The sequence below is a fragment of the Scleropages formosus genome, chromosome 15 (genome assembly GCF_900964775.1).
Source record: "Scleropages formosus chromosome 15, fSclFor1.1, whole genome shotgun sequence".
Lineage (NCBI taxonomy): Eukaryota > Metazoa > Chordata > Actinopteri > Osteoglossiformes > Osteoglossidae > Scleropages > Scleropages formosus.
This window is the reverse complement of record NC_041820.1, coordinates 940,849-965,804: the sequence shown is the minus strand read 5'-3', so window position 1 is coordinate 965,804 and position 24,956 is coordinate 940,849. Positions and strand designations below refer to the sequence as shown.

Sequence of the window (24,956 nt, the reverse complement as noted above, 5' to 3'; positions counted from 1 at the left end):
TATATAAGTGGAAATATACATATAATTCCTCAGGATGACTTGGAAACAGATGAAGTGGAACCCAAATGCAGAGTTTTATGGTGGACCAAAGGTGACTTGGGAATTTGGTTTGGTTGGAACAGGAGACACCTTCAAGGACTTGACCAGAGCAGTGAGTGGAAGTTCCTTAGGACCACGAGCAGTATCGACTCTTTGTGCTTCTGCTGGTTGGCAATGACTGGGAAATCTGGCAGGGGGTGATTGGGAAGAACGGCCTGCCCGATCTGAACCCGAATGGTGAAATGTTATTGGACTTCTGTGCTAGTCATGGTTTGTCCATAACAAACACCATGTTCGAACACAAGGATGCTCATAAGTGTACCTGGTACCAGAGCTCCTTGGGCCAAAGGTCAATGATCGACTTTGTAGTCGTTTCTTCTGACTTGAGGCCACATGTTCTGGACACTCGGGTGAAGAGAGATGCTGAGCTGTCGACTGATCACCATCTGATGGTGAGTTGGATCAGATGGTGGGGAAAACTGATGGACAGACCCGGTAGGTCCAGATGTTTAATGAGGGTGTGCTGGGGATGACTGTCGGAGGACCTTGTCTGGAATGATTTTAACTCGCAGTTCTGGGAGAGCTTCTCCCATGTGCCGGAGGAGGTAGGGGACATGGAGTCTGAATGGACCCTGTTCAAAACCTCCATTGTGGAAGCAGCCAGACACAGCTGTGGGTAAAAGCTTGTTGACGCCAGCCAGGGCAGCAACCCGAGAACCTGCTGGTGGACACCGGTTGTGAGGGAAGCCGTCAAGCTGAAGAAGGAGGCCTTTAGGGCCTGGTTGACTCTGGGGACTCCTGACTCAGCAGACAGGTACCGGCAGGCGAAAAGGCAGAAGTGGCTGTGGTTGCAGAAGCAAAATCCCGGGCATGGGAGGAGTTTGGAGAGGCCATGGAAAATGATGGTCAGCTTCAAAGAGGTTCTGGAGAACCATCCGGCAGCTCAGAAGGGGTCGGAGGAGTTTCGCTCAGGCTGTGCTTAGCAGGAGTGGAGAAACTCTGACCTCTGATGAGGACATTGTTGGGAGGTGGAAGGAGCACTTTGAAGAACTCTTAAACCCGAGTGATATGCCTCCCTTACAGGAGTCAGGGCCAGAGGCTTTCGGGCTGTCAGAGTCCATTTCCCTGGTGGAAGTCACTGAGGTAGTTGGTAAGCTCCACAGTGGCAAAGCACCGGGGGTGGATGAGATCCGCCCGGAAATTCTTAAGGCCTTGGATGTTGCAGGGCTGTCATGGTTGACACGCCTCTGCAATGTTGCATGGACCTCGGGGACAGTGCCCTTGGATTGGCAAACTGGGGTGGTGGTCCTTATCTTTAAGAAAGGGGACCGGAGAGTGTGTGCTAACTATCGGGGAATCACACTTCTCAGCCTCCCTGGGAAAGTCTATGCTGGGGTGCTGGAGAGGAGGCTCCGGCCGATAGTTGAACCTCAGATCGAAGAGGAACAATGCGGATTCCGCCCCGGCCGTGGAACAGTGGACCAGCTTTTTACCCTCTCACGGATCATTGAAGGGGCATGGGAATTTACTAATCCAGTCTACATGTGTTTTGTGGACTTGGAGAAGGCCTATGACCGTGTTCCCCGGGAAATTCTGTGGGAGGTGCTTCGGGAGTATGGGGTACCGGGGCCACTACTGCAGGCCATTCGGTCCTTGTACATACGGAGCGAAAGCTGTGTCCGCATACTCGGCATTAAGTCAGGCCTGTTTAGTGTGGGTGTTGGACTCCGCCAAGGCTGTGTCTTGTCTCCACTCCTGTTTGTGGTTTTCATGGACAGGATATCAAGGTGCAGTCGAGGTCAGGAGGGCATTCTGTGTGGGAGTTGGAAGGTGACGTCTCTGCTTTTTGCAGATGATGTTGTCCTTTTGGCACCGTCACATGGCTGCCTCCAGCAGGCACTGGAACGGTCTGCAGCCGAGTGTGAAGCGGTGGGGATGAGGATCAGCACCTCAAAGTCTGAGTCCATGGTTCTGTCACGGGAAAGGATGGTATGCCCCCTCCAGGTAAGGGGAGAGTTTTTGCCCCAGATGGAGGAGTTCAAGTATCTTGGGGTCTTGTTCACGAGTGAGGGAAGAAGGGAGCGTGAGATCGGCCACTGGCTAGGAGCAGCGGCAGCAGTAATGCGGTTGCTGTACTGGACTGTAGTGGTGAAGGGGGAGCTGAGCCATAAGGCGAAGCTCTCCATATACTGGTCGATCTACGTCCCTACCCTCACCTATGGTCATGAACTTTGCGTAATGACCGAAAGAATAAGATCTCAGATACAAGCGGCTGAAATGAGTTTTCTCCGCAGGGTGCTGGGACTCACTCTCCGGGACAGGGTGAGGAGTTCGGACATCCGGGAGGAGCTCAGAGTAGAGCTGCTAGCCCTCCGCATTGAGAGGAGCCAGTTGAGGTGGTTTGAGCATCTGATAAGGATGCCCCCTGGACGCCTCCCTTTGGAGGTATGCCAACTGGGATGAGGCCCCGAGGTCGGCCCAGGACCCGCTGGAGGGACTATATCTCACAGTTGGCATGGGAACGGCTGGGGATCCCCCAGGTTGAGCTGGAGGAAGTTGCAGGAAACAGGGGCGGCTGGGCCTCTCTGCTCTCCGTGCTGCCACCGCAACCCTTTTAGGGCAAGCGGGACAGAAGATGGATGGATGGATGGATGTTGGTAACCCAGCATAAGTGCACTGATGATATTTCACACTAATTCAATGTTGTTGTAAGGTCCTCTCATCATTTATGTTAACTGAAATCTTGCTTTTCATTTCTTAAGAGTGGTAGGAAGGGCACATTATTTTGTTCATATTTCACTTCTAATTAAAAAAAAAGACTAAAATCAATATTTCCAGAAATTAACATCAAACTTTAATCTCTATTGTCATCATTTAATACGTTTGTGTTGTGTTTCCTGTATTATATTTGACCACTAATGAAATTTCAGTGAGCCCTCTGTGTTCCCAGGGGCAATTTCTGTAGAACTGTCCCTTTGTGTGTGTGTGTGTGTGTGTGTGTGTGTGTGTGTGTGTGTGTGTGTGTGTGTGTGTGTGTAACCCTATTGCCAGACTTTGTAATGGATGTTGACTCACAATGATCAGTTCTTCTATACAATCCTTTAAGTTGTCTTAAGAACTTACTCTGAAACCAGTTATAAAAAACAATGGTTTTTCTGGTTGTGATTGTAGATTCATCAGATGTCAACGTCAGGAACATAGAAACGGAGCAAAACAGACAACGAAGGCCGGCTGGTGGTGTGGTGGCTTCAGAGGCCTGGGTTTGAATCTCATCTCCTGTGGTGACTGGCATTGTAGGGGACAATGAAGACACAAGTGTGCTCTTCATAATGCAGAGTTTATTAAAACACAAGACACAAAGAAGGTACAGCCAAGAGTAATAATGGAAATACAGTAGTGTCCTTGTGGGAGGGCACAGCCTGGACACAACCACTCTTGTTGAATCAACGGCTGCACCTGGGAGCAGCCTAGTCATAGAATAACAAGGCACAGCGCAGCCGATCGTCTAAGAGCTCTGTCTCCTACTGTAGTCTGTTTGTATTGCTGGTTTCTCTGCATCGCGGTTAAGCTGTTGTGTTGTTGTTATTATACTTGTGTTTGTTATATTTCAGTGTAATGAGGGACATTATGATACAAAGCTCTGTAAATCTTGCATATTTGTTCCCCAGCTGCTCGCTCACAGGGCCAGGCATTCCATAGCCCTTGCAACACATTTAAAAAAAATAAAGTTAATTAATGTTGTGCTTAGAGCAGACCTGCTCTTTACAGCTCTGCTTTAAAGTGGAGTAAGACTGGGAGTAGAGTAGAGTGGAGTAAGTGGGCCTTTGAGGCACAGACCCTTCTCGAGCACAGTATAGGACCCCGATTGATATAGTTTACCCGAAACACTGAAAAAAAGTACCTAACACTGGGAGCAGCTGGTTCATATACCGAACACAGGTACAACTTTTCTAGCGTTGTTATATCAAAAGTCTGTAAACCAGGAGTCCGTATACCGTTGTATACCTGTACTTTGCTCAGTGGTACGTACAAACAAGCTGTACTTCAGTGAAACTAAACGTTTATTTTGTAGCCTGGTCAGATTGTCTAAAAAAATATAAAAAGGCACTTTTTCATGTCAGATCCGAATACTACGCAAAGTCAATTGATGAAAATCACAAGAACCCTCGCTTCCTGTTTAATACCATTGCTTACTTAACTGGTAAACACAAAGACAAACAATGTATTTCTGCTAGCATTACTAATGATGAATTTATGTCATTTTTCAATAATAAATTAGAGAATATCCGCAAATCCATAGTGCCTTCTAGTTTGGTTTTAGCAAACATAAGCGCTTCTGACGATAATATTAGTTGTCCGCACCATCTCAGTAACTTCGACGTAATCACTGTAGAAGAAATTACTGTGTTAATTCGCTCTATGAAAAGTACTACCTGTCCTTTAGACCCACACACACACATTTTCAGAACCGCTTGTCCTATACGGTGTTTGTGGGGAACCGGAGCCTACCCGGCAACACAGGGCGTAAGGCCGGAGGGGGACACACCCAGGACGGGACGCCAGTCCATCGCAAGGCACCCCAAGCGGGACTCGAACCCCAGGCCCCCCGGAGAGCAGGACCGCGGTCCAACCCACTGCGCCACCGCACCCCCTCCCTTTAGATCCAATCCCCACTAAATTACTGAAAGCCGCAGTTTCCGTGCTTGCAGAACCGATTGTTAATATTGTTAATACGTCGGTACTAAATGGCTGTGTTCCAAAAGCCCTTAAAATCGCCATTATTAGACCCCTACTAAAGAAATCGGATCTAGACTGTAATAACCCATGTAATTATAGACCGATCTCCAATCTACCCTTTTTATCCAAAATTCTAGAAAGATTCGTAGCTTCCTAAATTGTAAAATATTTTAATCACTATAATATATTTGAAAAATGGTCACAGCACTGAAACGGCACTTACACGTGTTGTTAATGATATTCTCATTTCTTCTGATGCTGGTCAGATCTCTATTCTTATGTTACTAGACTTGAGTGCTGCGTTTGATACTGTAGACCACAGTATCCTACTGATTAGATTTGGAAACCTGGTTGGACTAAGAGGTACCGTTCTGAAGTGGTTTGAATCGTATTTCGCTAACCGTGAACAATTTGTATTGAAATCCGACGACAGCACCCCGTCCATCTCTACTACGGTTCAGTATGGTGTGCCACAGGGCTCTGTGTTGGGTCCATTACTGTTCTCACTTTATGTGTTACCACTGGGTGATATTATTCGCAAACACAATGTGAATTTCCATTCGTATGCCGATGACACACTGCTTTATGTATCATTCAAGCCTGATGCTCCATCACATGTGGTGTCGTTAGCTAATTGTTTTACCAGTATAAAATTATGGATGAGTAATAATTTTTTATCTCTAAATGCCAGTAAAACAGAGGTACTTGTGGTGGGTGGTGATGCTAAAACTCCCGACATAATCACACCAATCTTTACAACAAATGGTATTACCTTCAAGCGTCCGGATTGTGTCAAGGATTTGGGTGTCCTGCTGGATGGAAAGCTATCATTTGTATCGCATGTAAATGCTTTGACTAAGTCGTGCTTCCTTCAATTAAGAAGCATAGCTAAAACGCGGCGATTCCTTTGTAGATGGGATTCCGAGAAACTGGTTCATGCTTTTGTTTCCAGCAGGCTGGATTACTGTAATGCTTTATTGTCGGGTTGTCTGTACCAGACTGTATCCAGGCTACAGTTGGTACAAAATGCTGCTGCGAAAATTGTTACTAGAACTAGGAAGTACGACCATATAACACCGGTACTTAAATCCTTGCATTGTCTCCTGGTCTCTTATAGAGTTGATTATAAAATCCTGCTTTTGACCTATAAGGCAACACATGGCTTACCTTTGTGAGATCATTAATTTTTATATCCCAGGACGATAGCTCCGTTCATTAGATGCAGGTTACCTTAAAGTACCTGTGATCAATAAGACTTCAGTAGGAGGTCACGCCTTTAGTTATAAAGCACCTAAACTGTGGAATAGTCTACCAGTTACTGTCAGAAATGCCCCGTCTGTTTCTGTTTTCAAATCCCGACTAAAGACTTACATGTTCACTCAGACATTCCACCTCATAATGTAATTCGACCTGCCTTGGTTGTTTATTTTATGACCTTTACAAAAATGCATTTTAAATTTACTTAAGTAACAAATTACTAACTCTGTTCTATCTTCTCGTTGAGCACTACCTCGCTACATAAGCCCTGAGGAGGCTGGCCAGTGGTGACAAACGAATCCCGTGCTGACAGAGGATGATGTCCATCTGCCATGACGATCGAGATGTTCCATGCCGAGGTGGGGATCCAAGATGCCATTTACCAACATTATAATTACTTGTTAAACACTGGCTTACAAATTGTCACTTTCTAGAATGCCCAGGAGGGGTGGGCAGCCACTGGCCTGTGGACCCCAGAGGTTTTTTTTTTCTCCCTCACCTTCAGTTGGGAGTTTTTGTTCCTTTCCCCAGTGGCCAGTAGGTATACTTGTAGCTCTATAATAAATTCTTCATTATGGTAGCCATTAGCTGACTGTCTTCTTTGTTTGTGTCAATTTTTCTTGCTGTATGCCTGTGCTGAAGCGCTCTGTGTCACTATGTGAGAAGAGTGCTCTATAAAAATAATAATAATAATAATGTCTTTATATCTAAGTCCTCTGCCTTTTTCTGGAGGTAGTTTTGTTTACAGTGCGTTGATTTGGAGGAAAAGGAACATGATTAAATGTGAACGTAGTCAAGCTGGTCAAACTAGTTTTTCCCGAACTGTTACAACATGCCAAGTTGTGGATAGTCAAACGTAGGCGTTCCTCTTCCATGAAATGGAAACTCAGAGGATGGACATAGTACAGGGTGTACCGTAGTACAGTCAGGCTACCAAGACAGAGAAAACACAGACCTGTCAGCACAGGGGTGTTTAACTGCATGTCTGGTGCAGCCATCAGCTCCTCATGATCTTCTACATTCCAGCCAAGAGTGTCGTAGCCCAAGAAATTCTTGCCTGAGAAATCGAAACTCAAAGGACTCATTTTTGATTCATGAAAAATGCATTTGCAAACGTAAATGAAAGTGCAAATGAAAAGTGCTTCCACTCCTTCTACTTCTGCAAAACTCACACTGCAGCAGATATTGTCCTGGTTTTGTCTGTACCCTTACAGATTGAAGGTCCTGGGTTCAAACAATCTTCCTGCTGCTCTTCCAATTCACCATGAAATGCTCCAGTAAGAATTCCCTGCTGTATCAGTAGATAGAGTGGTTTCTCTTCACTCTATTCGTCAGGTACACATAACAATAAAGCTTGAAACCTGACATCTGAAACTGAAAGTAACAAACAATAAAGCAGGAATCCTGCAGGATGGGTAACAGGCTACCAAATCACGTGTTTTGATGTGAATCTCGGACACTGAGACAATTTCCCTCCCCGAAACTGACAAGTTTGAATGATGTCATGTGTTTAAAGAGTCACCTTTAGCGGTTGCCAGGTGGCCTTGTTGTCTCCTCAGGAGGACCTTTTTATGGCCTCTGGTTCCACAGGAGGAACAGACCGGCGCTCTCTGTTGGAAAGGTAGGATGTGCTCATCAACTCTGTCCTCTGTGTTGACTCTGTTCATCCCTTAAATTATTTTTCTCTCCATCCCTGTCTACTGCTCATGTCAAGAGCTCAATTCTGGTGACGTTTGTATTTATAAGTTAAAGTTCTTCTGATTTACTGAGTGTTTCCCCAATATCCGCAGTTAAGAACACATATTTTACGCACCTGTGCAATAGTTAAAAATAAATATTACAAAACATCTATAGTACTGAACTAATAAAAATTAATAATAGGGTAGCACTCTGGTATAGCTGGTAGTGTTGCTGCCTTACAGAAGCTGGAATGCTGGGTGTGGGTTTGAAACTGGCTCAGTCTATGTTTCTGTATTTATGTACAGGTATCTCCATCGTACGGACCTAATTCTGAACTGCTCCCAGCTTTCTACAAGAACTGATCATCCGCTACACCCCAACCAGACCACTACGTTCCTCCACATCTGCCCACTTGGTGGTCCCACGCACGAAAGGTAAAGCACGGAGGTTCTCGGTTCTGGCTCCATTGTGGTGGAATGACCTTCCCCTCTCGCTCAAGACTGCTGAATCTCTGTCCCCATTTAAAAGGGATCTTAAAACTCACCTCCTCTAGATTCGCTTGGCCCATATGATCCTTTAAGTTCATGTAAGGTGTAAATGTTCATGCACTATAACTTTAAGATGATGCCCGGATAAACCTTTACGCAGATACTTCTGTAATGTAACGTAAATGTTTATGTATATTTAAAAATATAGGTATATATTATTACTAGGAAACTGATTTGGAATCATGCATATTCGGGTGAAATTTTACGCAGCTACTCGTGTGATGAACATTGATTCGTATGGTGGAAACAAACTAACTGTACTTAAGAATCACACGCATTTAGCAGAAACTTTTATCCTAAGTGATGTACATCTCAGAGAAAAATCCCAAGACTTCATTGCATCAACAGTAGGAGAGGTTTGTATGCTGACATATGATTCTACAGTACAGTCAGTTTGTCATATACCACGGTATAAACCCATGTTCATTATATGAGTAGCTGTACAAAGGCTTTCCATTATAATGTATGTAAAGCACAAGCCACTCATGAGATCAGGGAGAAGTGAATCAGTTTTGAAGCCCTTCCTAAATGTGGAGGTATGCAAAGAAAAAACATTTAAAGAATAAAACGAAAACATTTCTCAAAAACTGTAATAAAATGACTTGAAAAAGATGCAAAATTAAGAAGAGGTTATTAGACCTTGTTGAAAAGTGTGCAGCTCATCAGCTCATGACCTATATCATAGGGGAAAAGTCTACCTGAAACACCAAAAAAAGTACCTAATACAGGGAGCAGTTGGTCCGTATACTGAACAGGGAGGCAGATGTTTATTGTAAATAGTTGTTAATACGTTAAATAGTTGTCCAACTGTTGCGGGACAAGGACAGCTGGTAATGTAGTGGTTAGAGCTGCTACCCATGAACCCAAAGGTCACAGATTTGAATCTCACCTCCAGTTGTAGTACCCTTAACAAGGTACCTACCCTAAATTTCTCCAGCAGGAACAACCCAGCTGTGTAAATGGGGAAATAATCATAGGTATCGTAACATTGCAAGTTGCTTTGGAGAACAGCATCAGGTAAATGTAAATGGAGAAACTGACAGGGATTATAAGGGGAAGAGTTGAGCACCTACCTGTTGGTCAGTGTAGGAAGGCCAGAGAAAAGCTGGCTTGAGGGGCAGGTCCTAGAGAAAAAGGGGTCCTTGGACCAAAAACATTTACGTTGATTTGTGCCGTTGTTCCAATAAACATTTGTAATGACCGCTGCCCGTGTGATCTTCGTTGCCCCATCCGAAACTCAGCACTGCAGTATTTATTTGTTCAGTGAAATTAATGAATAAATGAAAATGGAAATTTTGCAACGTGCAAAGCGGTGATATAAATGTAGGCGTTCCTCTTCCATGGAAACTCAGAATGTACCATAGTACAGGATGTACCGTACTGCAGTCAGACTACCAACACAGAGAAAACAAACACCTGTCATAACTGTATGTATGATGCAGCCATCAGCGCCTCATGATCTTCCACATTCCATCGGTGGGTGTCGCAGCCCGGGAGGTTCTCGCCTGAGAAATCGAAACTTGAAGGACTCGTTTTGCATATGGTGGAATGTGACAAATGGACTGTACTCTGGAGTCACGTTCCTGCATTCAAATCTCTCCTGGTTCATTAGGACTAGCACAGCATCGCTCAGTACAGCCCGGCACGGCTGGTCCAGTCTAACCCCTTGCACAAGGTGAATAACTACTTCAGTGCAGAGGAATTATAATTAACTCATATTTAATTGTCACCCTTGTCCAAGGAAACACACAATGCTAAGTATACCCCAGTAAATTAAAGGCATCCTTCGATTTATGGAATGAATCCATTCTGGAAAATGATGTGGGTATTGAAATTTTGGATACTGAAAACCTGTTTGCCATTATTTTATACAGGGGGAAATAAGGGTTCCTCCTCCGTGAACCGCCACCTTATCGTGGTGGAGGGGTTTGAGTGCCTGAATGAGTCCAGGAGCTATGTTGTCTGGGGCTACATGCCCCTGGTAGGGTCTCCCATGGCAGACAGGTCCTGGATGACAGACGAGACAAAGCGCGGTTCAAAAACCCCTTATGACGAAAAAATCAAGGCGTCCGTTTACCCCGCCCGGTATGGGGTCACCGGGGCCCCACCCTGGAGCCAGGCCTGGGGGGGGGGCTCGCATGCGAGCGCCTGGTGGCCAGGTCTATGCCCACGGGGCCTGGCCGGGCTCAGCCCGAAGCCACAACGTGGAGCCGCTCTTCGGTGGGCTCACCACCTGCCGGAGAAACCATAGGGGGCCGGTGCGTTGTGATTTGGGCGGTGGTCGGGGCCGAGTGCCCGGCCGACCCAAACCTCGGGCGCCAACTCTGGTTTTTGGGACTTGGAATGTCACCTCACTGGCGGGGAAGGAGCCTGAGCTGGTGCGGGAAGTTGAGAGATACCGTCTAGATATAGTCGGGCTCACTTCCACTCACAGCTTGGGTTCTGGAACCACTCTACTCGACCGAGGGTGGACTCTCCACTATTCTGGCGTTGCCCAAGGTGGGAGGCGGCGGGCTGGTGTGGGCTTATTAATAGCCCCCCAGTTCAGCCGCCATGTGTTGGAGTCTACCCCGGTGAATGAGAGGGTCATCTCCCTACGCCTTCGGGTCAGGGAACGGTCTCTCACTGTCGTTTGTGCTTATGCGCCTAGCGGCAGTGTAGAGTACCCGGCCTTTTTAGAGTCCCTGGGGGGCGTGCTGGAAAGCGCTCCCACTGGGGACTCTGTCGTTCTACTGGGGGACTTTAACGCCCACGTGGGCAGCGACAGTGATACCTGGAGGGGCGTGATTGGGAGGAACGGCCTCCCTGATCTGAACCCGAGCGGTGAGTTGTTATTGGATTTCTGTGCTAGTCGCGGTTTATCCATAACGAACACCATGTTCATGCATAAGGGTGTCCACCAGTGCACTTGGCACCAGGACACCCTAGGTCGGAGGTCGATGATCGACTTTGTAGTCGTTTCTTCTGACCTTCGGCCATATGTCTTGGACACTCGGGTGAAGAGAGGGGCTGAGCTGTCAACTGATCACCACCTGGTGGTGAGTTGGATTCGATGGCGGGGGAAAAAGCTGGACAGACCTGGCAGGCCCAAACGCATAGTGAGGGTCTGTTGGGAACGTTTGGCGGAGGCCCCTGTCAGAGAGGTCTTCAACTCCCACCTCCGACAGAGCTTCAACCAGGTCCCGAGGGAGGTGGGGGACATTGAGTCTGAATGGACTGTGTTCCGCTCCTCCATTGTCGGTGCGGCTGTTCGGAGCTGCGGCCATAAGGTCTCCGGTGCCTGTCGCGGCGGCAATCCCCGAACACGGTGGTGGACACCGGAAGTAAGGGATGCCGTCAAGCTGAAGAAGGAGTTCTATCGGGCCTGGCTGGCTCATGGGACTCCTGAAGCAGCTGACGGGTACCGACGGGCCAAACGGAGCGCGGCTCTGGCAGTCGCCGCGGCAAAAACTCGGGCTTGGGAGGAGTTCGGTGAGGCCATGGAGGAAGACTTTCGGTCGGCCTCAAAGAGATTCTGGCAAACCGTCCGGCGACTCAGAGGGGGGAAGCGGTGTTCCACGAACACTGTTTACAGTGGAAGTGGTGCGCTGCTGACCTCAGCTGAGGATGTTCTCGGGCGGTGGAAGGAGTACTTTGAGGATCTCCTCAATCCCTCCGACACGCCTTCCGTAGAGGAAGCTGAGGCTGGGGACTCGGAGGGGGACTCGTCCATTACCCTGGCTGAAGTTGCTGAGGTAGTCAAAAAACTCCTCGGTGGCAAGGCTCCGGGGGTGGATGAGATCCGCCCCGAGTTTCTCAAGTCTCTGGATGTTGTGGGGCTGTCTTGGCTGACACGCCTCTGCAGCATCGCGTGGAGTTCGGGAACGGTGCCTCTGGACTGGCAGACCGGGGTGGTGGTCCCTCTTTTTAAGAAGGGGGACCGGAGATTGTGTTCCAACTACAGGGGGATCACACTCCTTAGCCTCCCTGGGAAAGTCTATGCCAGGGTACTGGAAAGGAGAATCCGACCGATAGTCGAACCTCGGATTCAGGAGGAGCAATGCGGTTTTCGCCCTGGCCGTGGAACACTGGACCAGCTCTATACCCTCACTAGGGTGTTGGAGGGTTCGTGGGAGTTTGCCCAACCAGTCCATATGTGTTTTGTGGACCTGGAGAAGGCATTCGACCGTGTCCCTCGTGGCATCCTGTGGGGGGTGCTTCGGGATTATGGGGTTCGGGGCTCGTTGCTACGGGCTGTTCGTTCCCTGTATGACCGGAGCAGGAGCTTGGTTCGCATTGCCGGCAGTAAGTCAGACCTGTTCCCGGTGCATGTTGGACTCCGCCAGGGCTGCCCTTTGTCACCGATTCTGTTCATTATTTTTATGGACAGAATTTCTAGGCGCAGTCAGGGAGCGGAGGGTGTCTGTTTTGGTGGCCGCGAGATCTCGTCTCTGCTTTTTGCGGACGATGTGGTCCTGTTGGCTTCATCAAGTCAAGACTTGCAGCGTGCACTGGGGAGGTTTGCAGCCGAGTGCGAAGCGGCGGGGATGAGAATCAGCACCTCCAAATCCGAGGCCATGGTTCTCAGTCGGAAAAAGGTGGATTGCTCCCTCCGGGTTAGGGGGGAGTTGCTCCCTCAAGTGGAGGAGTTTAAGTATCTTGGGGTCTTGTTCACGAGTGAGGGAAAAATGGAGCGGCAGGTCGACAGACGGATCGGTGCGGCGTCTGCAGTAATGCGGTCATTGTACCGGTCTGTTGTGGTGAAGAGGGAGCTGAGTCGTAAGGCGAAGCTCTCAATTTACCGGTCGATCTACGTTCCTACCCTCACCTATGGTCATGAACTCTGGATCATGACCGAAAGAATGAGATCGCGGATACAAGCGGCAGAAATGAGTTTCCTCCGCAGAGTGGCTGGGCGCACCCTTAGGGATAGGGTGAGGAGCTCAGTCACCCGGGAGGAGCTCGGAGTAGAGCCGCTGCTCCTCCGCATCGAGAGGAGCCAGTTGAGGTGGCTCGGGCATCTGTTCCGGATGCCTCCTGGACGCCTCCCTGGGGAGGTGCTCCGGGCTTGTCCCACTGGGAGGAGGCCTCGGGGCAGACCCAGGACACGTTGGAGAGACTATGTCTCCCGGCTGGCCTGGGAACGCCTTGGGGTTCCCCCAGAGGAACTGGAGGAGGTGTGCGGGGAGAGGGAGGTCTGGAGTACTCTGCTCGGACTGCTGCCCCCGCGACCCGGTCCCGGATAAAAGCGGAGGAAGATGGATGGATGGATGGAAATAATAATGTTCACCCAGCCCAACCAAAACACCAAGAAAATAATCCATATACCACTAGAACATTTTAAAATGCCTATATAGCTATCAAATCTTGATTTCAGCAACATAAAAAAACACTTGTATAGCTTTACTGCTCAAGGGCAATTCCCACTATTCTTTTTAATTGATATGTTCCCAACAGATGAACAATCAATCAATCAAGGAGGGATCCAATGAGCACTTTGTGCCTATTGTGAACAACTTTCTAAAACTGCGCAGTGCTGCTGAAATGTGCATATATACTTGAAAAACCATGCGCTAAAGTTTTGCTGCCATTTGCTCTGCTGTCTCTAAAAATCTATTAATTAAAAAACACACAAAGTATGCCCGACAGACACGCCTATAGAATTTCATGGACTTTCTGTAATGGCCCATTCTCTTAAAGTTACTCTCACGTTCCTAATACACCAAGAGACGGAGAGATGCGGATGCAAACGTACCCACTACAGTACATTACTGCACTTCTTCACTCGTGAGACATCCAGCTTTCATGTTTTTTAGTGACATTTTGGATAAATTTCATTATTTTGATTGTTTATTTCTTGAATCTGAAAATTGTGTATCAAAAGCCAAGAGCCATAATATCGAAATTTTTGGCTTAGTTCGTAAATCGAGGGATACTTGTACTTAGAATTGACAGCCCATCAAAATAACAGATCACACTGAGTCACGCTTCTCTTTGGACTGTGGGAGGAAGTCTGAGCACCCTGAGGAAACCCATATAAACATGAGGAGAACATTCAAACTCTACACAAAGTGAGTCGGATTTAATCCAACATCTGAACCCACAGCACAGGAGAGTTGAGGCACCAGTTCTACTTGCTGTGCGACTGTGAATGTCCTGCAGCCTTGACTGGAGTGTTCCAGCTTGAGAAGAATGCCAGAATTAGTAGTTGCTGTATATCAAAGTTTACGAAAATACACTATACTCTCCACGCTTTCAGCTAGAAAGTAGTGCACGTTTTCTACTGCATAGCCCAGATTTTCACAGTCATTATCAGGCGTTTGATGTTAACTCATCATATATGCGTTCAAAGGATGACATGGGAAGTGCTGACAATGATCTGTTCTTCCACAGATGGATGTACGGATATCCGTTAGTGTTGGAGGAAGTAACGTGAGGCACAGTGAGGAACAAGGCAATGCAGGTACTGTAAATTCATGTGCAACATTAATATCTGAAATCAGCAACTGGATACCTGCTGTTTGTGGCTCGTTGGCAGGCTAGCTATGAAAAGCAATTAATTAAATGAGTGACAACACTTTATCTTCCAATAATAACACTGAAAATCTGACATTTCAAAGGTTTGTTAATATATCATGTACAGGAAAATGTAGCTATTTTAAATTTGAACCACAGTAACCATCCAGAGCACCATTATGTAAACATGACAGTTCTAAACACTGGACATGTATTCGTTAGACTTGTTGGTTTAGTGTTTTCATACAGCTTTCAAAGAACAAACTGCTCACAACAAGAAGAGAGTGCTAACGCAGAAGACAGCAACTGCGAGACTGGATCCACAAATTCATACAACCGAGAGATGCTGTTAGAACTTGATCCGTCTCGCCAGAATACAAAGAACTTGGCGACATCCTCGGCGACTGTGGATCTGAGAAGGAGGACGAAATGGGGGCGAACGTGTGGACACCTGCCGTTAAGCGTCAACGGATCTCCGCTTCCGTTTGTGATTCTAACCAACTTGCGTTCGATTAAGAATAAGATGGTCAAGGTCCGAGAGTACGCGAGGTTTTGTTTCAAGTTTCACAAAGCGTCACTGCTGTGTTTTACCGAAAGCTGGCTCCTCCCGTCAACGTCGGACTCCCGTTACAAAATCGAGGGATTTACGCTGGTGCGAGCAGACAGATGCATCGAGTCGGGCAAAAGTAAAGGAGGAGGAATTTGTGTGTACATTAACGATGTATGGTGCCAACAGCACGAGGTAAACGACAGGATTTGCGATGGAAATGTTGAGATTCTCAGTATGACTTTGACACCGCAAGAATTTGGCTGCATTCTACTCTTTGTTGTCTATGTCCTACCCAGCGGAAAGGCGTCGGAAGCGGCCGCCACCATCGCAGACTGCGTGCGCAAAGCACAGCAAACGTACCCGGATGTCCGAGCCATAGTGCTGGGAGACTTAAATCAGTGCAAGCTGGAGAGAGTAATGCCTGGGTTCCACCAGTATGTAAGAAATGGGACAAGGAAAGGGAGGATTTTGGATAAGTGTTTTGTTAATGTAAAAAGGGCCTATGAATCCAGAATCAGACCACCCATTGCAAAATCTGATCACAATGTTGTACATTTAATCCCAACATATAGGTCAAAACTAAAAGGCGGGAAACGAGAGGAGAAAGAGCTCAGGGTGTGGACTCCAGAAAGGAAGGAGGAGCTTGAGGCTTGTTTTCAGTGTACAGACCAGGGTATATTTCAGCAGAGCAAGTTGGAAGAAAGCACAGTCATCACAACAAGTGACAACATGAATTTGTGTGCACACTCCATCATTTCCACAAAAAAGATTAAAGTGTATCCAAAGAAAAAGACACGCACTACCAAGGGCATCAATCATGCCGTGGACCGGAGGAGGCAGGCTTTTAACAGTAAGGACTGGGATGCTGTCAAACTGGCCGGAAAAGACCTAAGAGAGAAGCTGAAGGAGGCAAAACATGAACGCAGAAAACACTTGGGACAAAAGGATGCTTTTGAGACGAACAACCCTGGAACATTCCGGGACATTACGGAGAACATGGCAGGAACGTCTTCATCCAGGAAGCCAAGCTCATCAGAAGATGGTGTTGAATTTTCAGATTCGCTGAACAGATATTTCACTGGGTTTGAGCTTCAGTGTAACAGTGAAAAATGTAACGACATCCTTAAAGGTATTGTACTGTGTAGCTCAGATAGAATATTATTAATCTTTATAAGAGAATGAGAATACCTGAGCTCATTAATGCTACAGTCACTCATTTAGCTGAGGCTTTTCCCTAAAGTGACTTACCATGTTAAGGTTAAAAATAGTTACCCATTTATACAGCCGGGTAGTTTTACTGGAGCAATTCAGGGTAAGTACCTTGCTCAAGGGTACTACAGCTAGAGATGAGGCTTGAACTTGAGGTCCAAAGATAATTGTTCTAACCACTATGCTACCAGCTGTCCCAGCTAGGAAAGCTACTGGTGCACATAACTTTGCTTTAAAAAGTTGTGCAAGGGAAGTGGCCCCGACTCAGCAAACAGCGTTCCAGCTGTCCATAGACACACACACCGTTCCAGTAATGTGGAAGATTTCCCTGGTCGCAGCACGTCCTAAGGAAACATGCCCCAAAGATACAATGACTTTTGTCTGGTGGTGCTAGCATCAGTGGTGATGAAGTTTCTAGAGCAGATTCTAGTTAAGGACGTCACCAGTGCGTAGTCGTGACGCCGCAGTAGTTACACATCTGGTTTGAAAACCTCTGCACGAACCTCACACGCGCAAGAGCAATTTTTCTGGACTTTTCATCAGCATTCAACACTATTCAACCCGATATTCTGATGGTAAAAATGTGTCCGTTACACATCAGTCTCCATCTTATCTAGTGGTTCCTCACTAATAGGTGCCAACTAGTGAAGGTATACATGGCGCTCTCCTCCCCCATCATCACCAGTGCTGGTGCTCCCACTGTGCATTATTTATTTATTCCTCTACTTTATTCTTTCTTCTTTTCTCTGTCTTCTTTGTGTGTTGCCCTGTTCTCTAATATGTCATTGTCCTGAAGGATGGAGCCGCTACAATACAAATCAAATTTTAAGGAAACCTGACAATGAAGTTGAGTCATATCGTATTGTATTTTATGTCATAAGGACTGTACTGTAAGTTAAATGTTAAACTGGTGGTGTTCAGAAGGTTACTTGGACCCCTGGTTGTTCACTTGCGCTCTTTTGTTCCTTCACTTTTGTATCTATTCCCATATAAATCAGATCCTTGGCTTTGAAAATATTTAGTTTCCGGAAATGTCTGAGAACAAAACGATTGACTTTGCTACATGTGTAAATATGGAACCAAAAGACAATTTTGAAGGATGTAGGAATGTGACCTTTTTCACAATATAGTAGGACCCCCCTTTCCGCAGGGGATAGGTTCCAAGCCCACCAGCAGATGCCTGAAACCACGGATGGTAACGAACACTATATACTGTACATACCTATGATAAAGTTTAACTTATAAATTAGACACAATAAGACATTATCATAAGCAAAATAAGGGTTACTTGAACACAAGCACTGCAATACCGTGAGGGTTGATGTGATAACGGAGACGGTACTAAGTGACGAACAGGTGTGTAGCATATACAACGTGGATACATTGGACAAAAAAGGATGATTAATGTCCCGGGCAGAACCGCACAACATTTCATCACGTTACTCAGAACGGCGCACAATTTAAATAATGAGCTTTTACTGTATTGCTGGAATTTTCTGGTTAATTTTATTGGATCACAGTCAATGGCGGTTAAGTGAAACTGCGGTAACTGAAACAGTAGATACAGGGTCCTACTGTACTGTAAATCCCCTGAAGTGGTGGCTGGACAAGACAAAGGTGGTGTTTAGTGCTGCTCATGTTTAGCAGGAAAGACTAACTGAAATATGTGTGTGTGTGTGTATGTGCCTGTATGATGAACACAAGCTTGAGTGGCTCTGCTGATCTGTATGTTTTTTTTTTCCTGTTACAACAGGGACAAACAGAGCTGATCCAGGTGTCTACAACTGTTCCTCCAGGAGATGTGACTGCTGTCGTTACATGAAAGCAAACATCAAACAATTTGAAAGCACAGGAACGAAGAAGTCTTACAGCATCAGAGAAGTTCTGAGCTGTGATACAAAGAGTGTCATATACGTGATTGAGTGCCAGAAATGCAGAGAGAAGTTTGTGGAGAAAACTGTAGGTCCCCTGAAGAAAAGGTTCAGTACTGTAAAAAACTCAGTCTTGAAGAAACAGTATCGTCCTGTTTCCAGACACTTCAACAGCGACGGTCACTCTTTGGATGACCTGAGAATATTTCCAATCGAGCAGGTCAGTGATATTGAAAAACTAAAAGAGAGAGCAGAGTACTGGCATGAAGAACTTGTACTGCTGGATGTTGAAGTAGATGAGCTGCAGTATGAATGCGGTAAGACACCTTTTTCCAGAGCGACTTCCAATGAACACTATGTAGTGTTATGAGCCCACACCTTACTCACCAGGGTACTTTACACTGACAAAGTCAAGTGGCTTTATTGTCATTTGAACCATAGACAGTAGATTAAGCAAGGATCAAACCACTGTCCTCTTGCACCCCCAGATGTTGTGAGACAGCAACGCTACTTGTTGTGCCACCATGTCGCCCTTGTGAAATGTTGTCGTCGTTAAGTAAAATGATTTTGTACATGTATGAAATTGGTAATGTTCTAATCGAAGTCTGTCAGTCAGAATGATGCTTCCGGATCGTTTCAGTCAGAATTAACATGAGAAATGTGCTCACTGTACCAATGTGTAACAATAATTCAGTGTAAAACATCTCTGAAAACACAGAAGCGATGGAGGAGCAGGGTCGTGTCCCAGGTGAACCGGTGCAGCCAAGCAGGGCACCAGTGGGAGACTCGTCCACCAGCGGTGAGTCTCGCTGTGCTTCTGGCTGCATGTTTGTGTTTCACTGCCTTCATACCGCAGGGTTTGTCTTCAGTAGCCTCTTTGTGCACTCCTCATAGCTTTCCTCACTCAAATCCTCTTCCTGATCTTCTGTCTCCCTCAAAATCTAGTGGCACCTAAAAGGAGGAATGAGGAGGAAGGTGGTGTGAGCCCAGCAAAGAAGAGGAGAAAGAAGAAAAAAACAACTTTTTTCTCAAGAGAGATAGAACAACTTCTGAGTGCATGTAGGTAGCCGTCATACAAAGTGTCACAGGATATTAGCGGGACATTAACATAAACCACGTTCAGTCAGTTGTGTTACAATATGATATGATTGAACTTAATTGTCAGATTTCTTTGACATTTGCTTTGCATCGTAGTGGCTGGACAGACCTGGCAGGCCCAAACGCATAATGAGGGTCTGTTGGGAACGTTTGGCGGAGGCCCCTGTCAGAGAGGTCTTCAACTCCCACCTCCGACAGAGCTTCAACCAGGTCCCGAGGGAGGTGGGGGACATCGAGTCCGAATGGACTATGTTCCGCACCTCCATTGTCGGGGCGGCTGTTCGGAGCTGCGGCCGTAAGGTCTCCGGCACCTGTCGTGGCGGCAATCCCCGAACACGGTGGTGGACACCGGAAGTAAGGGATGCCGTCAAGCTGAAGAAGGAGTTCTATCGGGCCTGGCTGGCTCATGGGACTCCTGAAGCAGCTGACAGGTACCGATGGGCCAAACGGAGCGCGGCTCTGGCAGTCGCTGCGGCAAAAACTTGGGCTTGGGAGGAGTTCGGTGAGGCCATGGAGGAAGACTTTCGGTCGGCCTCAAAGAGATTCTGGCAAACCGTCCGGCGACTCAGAGGGGGGAAGCGGTGTTCCACGAACACTGTTTGCAGTGGAAGTGGTGCGCTGCTGACCTCAGCTGAGGATGTCCTCGGGCGGTGGAAGGAGTACTTTGAGGATCTCCTCAATCCCTCCGACACGCCTTCCGTAGAGGAAGCTGAGGCTGGGGACTTGGAGGGGGACTCGTCCATCACCCTGGCTAAGTTGCTGAGGTAGTCAAAAAACTCCTTGGTGGCAAGGCTCCGGGGGTGGATGAGATCCGCCCCGAGTTTCTCAAGTCTCTGGATGTTGTGGGGCTGTCTTGGCTGACACGCCTCTACAGCATCGCGTGGAGTTCAGGGACGGTGCCTCTGGACTGGCAGACCGGGGTGGTGGTCCCTCTTTTTAAGAAGGGGGACCGGAGATTGTGTTCCAACTACAGAGGGATCACACTCCTTAGCCTCCCTGGGAAAGTCTATGCCAGGGTACTGGAAAGGAGAATCCGACCGATAGTCGAACCTCGGATTCAGGAGGAGCAATGCGGTTTTCGCCCTGGCCGTGGAACACTGGACCAGCTCTATACCCTCACTAGGGTGCTGGAGGGTTCGTGGGAGTTTGCCCAACCAGTCCATATGTGTTTTGTGGACCTGGAGAAGGCATTCGACCGTGTCCCTCGTGGCATCCTATGGGGGGTACTCCGGGATTATGGGGTTCGGGGCTCGTTGCTACGGGCTGTTCGTTCCCTGTATGACCGGAGCAGGAGCTTGGTTTGCATTGCCGGCAGTAAGTCAGACCTGTTCCCGGTGCATGTTGGACTCCGCCAGGGCTGCCCTTTGTCACCGATTCTGTTCATTATCTTCATGGACAGAATTTCTAGGCGCAGCCAGGGAACGGAGGGTGTCTGTTTTGGTGGCCGCGAGATCTCGTCTCTGCTTTTTGCGGACGATGTGGTCCTGTTGGCTTCATCAATTCAAGACTTGCAGCATGCACTGGGGAGGTTTGCAGCCGAGTGCGAAGCAGCGGGGATGAGAATCAGCACCTCCAAATCCGAGGCCATGGTTCTCAGTCGGAAAAAGGTGGATTGCCCCCTCCGGGTTAGGGGGGAGTTGCTCCCTCAAGTGGAGGAGTTTAAGTATCTCGGGGTCTTGTTCACGAGTGAGGGAAAAATGGAGCGGCAGGTTGACAGACGGATCGGTGCGGCGTCCGCAGTAATGCGGTCATTGTACCGGTCTGTTGTGGTGAAGAGGGAGCTGAATCGTAAGGCGAAGCTCTCAATTTACCGGTCGATCTACGTTTCTACCCTCACCTATGGTCATGAACTCTGGATCATGACCGAAAGAATGAGATCGCGGATACAAGCGGCAGAAATGAGTTTCCTCCGCAGAGTGGCTGGGCGCACCCTTAGGGATAGGGTGAGGAGCTCAGTCACCCGGGAGGAGCTCGGAGTAGAGCCGCTGCTCCTCCGCATCAAGAGGAGCCAGTTGAGGTGGCTTGGGCATCTGTTCCGGATGCCTCCTGGACGCCTCCCTGGGGAGGTGTTCCAGGCTTGTCCCATTGGGAGGAGGCCTCAGGGCAGACCCAGGACACGTTGGAGAGACTATGTCTCCCGGCTGGCCTGGGAACGCCTTGGGGTTCCCCCAGAGGAACTGGAGGAGGTGTGCGGGGAGAGGGAAGTCTGGAGGACTCTGCTCGGACTGCTGCCCCCGCGACCCGGCCCTGGATAAAAGCGGAGGAAGATGGATGGATGGATGGATGATTGATTGATTGATTGATTGATTACTATTCTCAAAAGATATAACACTGCAATATTTATCAAAACACGTAGGCTTCCGCGGCTGGTGTCAACTGACTGGGGTTTTAAGCCTTCTGGATAAGACCGCGTCCTGTAGGAAACTGTTCCGACGTTTCGCCTGCCCTGTTGGAAGCATCTTCAGGGAGCTTCCACATCTTGCGAAGGCTGGATGTGAACTGGAGTGTTTGACCAGGGTAGGCGTATTTATGGGCGGGGTCGTGGTCGGAGGGCGTAGCAGGCGGTCCCGTTGGGTGGTGTCCCTGCTGTGTTTTCCACCTGCACTGCATCTTTCGAGTTCCTGGTCGGCTCGTTGATCTGAACTTCCGTGTGAGGCGGTCGGGTCGTTGTGGGTCTGGAATGAAGATTGGAAATGAGGGGTGTCCAGGTCCTCGATAGTTTGAAACCCTCTTCTCGATTGAAGTTACCGGGGTGCTTCTCTGTCTCAGTCGCTTCTCTTACTACGCGGCTCTTGTATCCCGGAACAGGTGCAAGAACTCTTGTCTCTTCGAAGTTGATCACATGACCGGCCTGCAGTGAGTCTTCAGCCACTGCTGAATTGATGTTATTGTTCTTCGTCGCTCTTATGTGTTCCTGCAGCCGGGTTGAGATCGGTCGTCCTGTCTGCTCTACGTAGGTTTTGCCGCAGCTGCAGGGTATTTCGTAGACTCCGTTGGTCTTCAGCGGCAGGCTGCTATCTTTTATTGTACCGAACAGGCTTTTTGTTGTGGACCCGGCCGTGAAAATGGTCTTAATGTCATGCTTTTTGAGTAATCTACTTATCTTGTCGGTGGTATCTTTGACGTAGAGGAGGTAGGCTGTTCTAGCTGGTTTGGTCGTTGTATGCAATATTTCATATCGTGGAAGTGCAGTATTCGTACTTAGTCACTTGTCACACTAAAGCTATTCTTGGAATGAAACCACAACCCTGTTTGAACTAATATTTGTCTAATAAATTGTATATTTCATATTAACAGATGAGGATGCCCTGGAAAACTGCAGAGAGACTATAGCAGACATTTTGCTGAAACTTCAAAACGTCTCCTGCACAGAAAGCATGGGATTTTTGGAAACCTTTCGGTAAAACTTTATTTCTTTTTACACTGTTAAAATATTTATGATAGACAAGTATATTTTTGTTTATGGATGTTTTCATAGAAGTGCTGTAAATTTGTAAATTGCTTCATAGCAGCTGCTCTTTGTTTTGCAGGAAGGAGATCACATCATTAACAGAGCGCAAACCAATTGATAAAATTTACATTGGTGTATTTGGGAGGACAGGAGCTGGAAAGAGCTCCTTGATCAATGCGATTGTGAATGAAAAACATCTTCTACCATCTGGGGGGTTTCAAGCCTGCACTTCCGTCATCGTGTACGTAGAGGCCAACACTAAGTCTGACAAATACAGAGCAGACATTGATTTAATGAGCAAACAGGTGAGCTACACTCTCTAATAATGAGTCCCTCATCCATAGCTCCTGAGTAGAGTGTACTGTCGCACTGGTGTTTGCATGTATCAAGTGACAAAATGGATAAATTAGAAGATCTTCACAGTGATGTGGTTTCTAGTAGAGCAGTAAACTGTGCAGTGGTTGAGGATGCCATGGAATTGGGTTTGAACGGACACACAGTCTAAGGGAGGGGACAGGAGTATTCATGAGTGGAAAAGTACCATCAGACAGCGTTAGTGACAGGTGAACATCTCGGTGAGGACAAGGGGCGAGTGCCTTCACAGCTTGTAGGAAATATGAAGAACAGAGAGGTCTCAGGAACAGCACCCATAGCTAGATAACGGCAGTCCAATGTCAAATGCAACATGATTCCAGAAGACAAAGCATCTGCTTCATCAATAATCTTCTCTCCCAAGGACACGGGAACACAGACTTGTAGCCTGAATGTTGTCAGTTCACATCCCTGTATTCCTTCTAAGTAGCAGTAGTACTGAACATAAAATACTTTGGATGTGTGTTTGCTAAACAACTACACACACACACACACTTTCAGAACCGCTTGTCCCTTACGGGGTCACGGGGAACTGGAGCCTACCCGGTAACACAGGGCGTAAGGCCAGAGGGGGAGGGGACACACCCAGGACGGGACGCCAGTCCGTCGCAAGGCACCCCAAGCGGGACTCGAACCCCAGACCCACCAGACAGCAGGACTGAGGTCCAACCCACTGCGCCACCGCAGCCCCTGCTAAACAACTAATTCATAAGAAATGTTAATATTTACCATTATTTGTATTTAAAACACATAATGAGAAATGTGAGGTGTGGAAATCAAATACCGTTAAGAACATACAGTAAATGTTTTTCTAGGAGTGGGATGCGGAGCTACGCTTCCTGCTGGAAACACTCTCTAATGATCAGGAGGACAGAACTGATGCTGACACTGAGTACGATGATGACGCTGATGAGATGCGAGACATGGCTAAAGAAAAAATCAAGTCACTTTACGGAGAGGATGGACTTGAAAAAGGTTATGATGAATTGGTGGGAAACAAGAAAGTCTCAGATATTCTGAAAAACTGCAGCATTTCTTTGACTTACGACACAGTAAGTACAACGATTAGAGGTTATGCTGAGCTACTGGTATAAAAAGGAGTTCCAGGTCAGTGTTAATACACTTTAGTTTGGGAAGCTGCACATTAACACACTGTCCACACAGGCTGAAGAGCTGTCGGACGAAATCGGCCGCTACATTCGCAGTGACAATGATGGAGGCCCTCAATACTGGCCTCTGGTGAAGCGTGTGACCATCTCCCTTCCTCGCTCTCCTGCCCTCCTGGACAGAATTGTGCTGGTGGACCTTCCTGGGGCTGGAGACGCCAACAAACAGAGAGATGAGATGTGGAAGGAGGTAACAACATGCAGTTCAAAGTTTGTTCGTTCGTTCATTCATTCATTCATTCTCGATAAGCACTTGTCAAATGCAGGGTCCTGTGGTCCAGAATCTATGTAGAGCACAGGTTGTGAGACAGTGTCCACCTTCCTTATGGGACACCAGTCCATCACAGTGTAGTCCTTTATTGTAGACTGTAAATGAACACTTTAGATCTGAATTGTGTGGAACTTGGGGTTTGTGGGGCAATGCAATTAGTGGATCACCGGAATGTTAATTAGTTGGGTTGGTTAGTAAAAGGGGGAGGAGCG

General features: G+C 47.4%; 1 long non-coding RNA gene across 1 annotated transcript; it reads left to right on the top strand.

Moving 5' to 3' along the window:
* Nucleotides 1-23,078: 23,078 nt before the first annotated feature.
* On the top strand, nucleotides 23,079-24,492 carry LOC114912337 (uncharacterized). The gene is made up of 3 exons (XR_003798208.1): nucleotides 23,079-23,240; nucleotides 24,123-24,359; nucleotides 24,472-24,492. It is a non-coding gene; the product is annotated as an uncharacterized LOC114912337 (long non-coding RNA).
* Nucleotides 24,493-24,956: the final 464 nt, after the last annotated feature.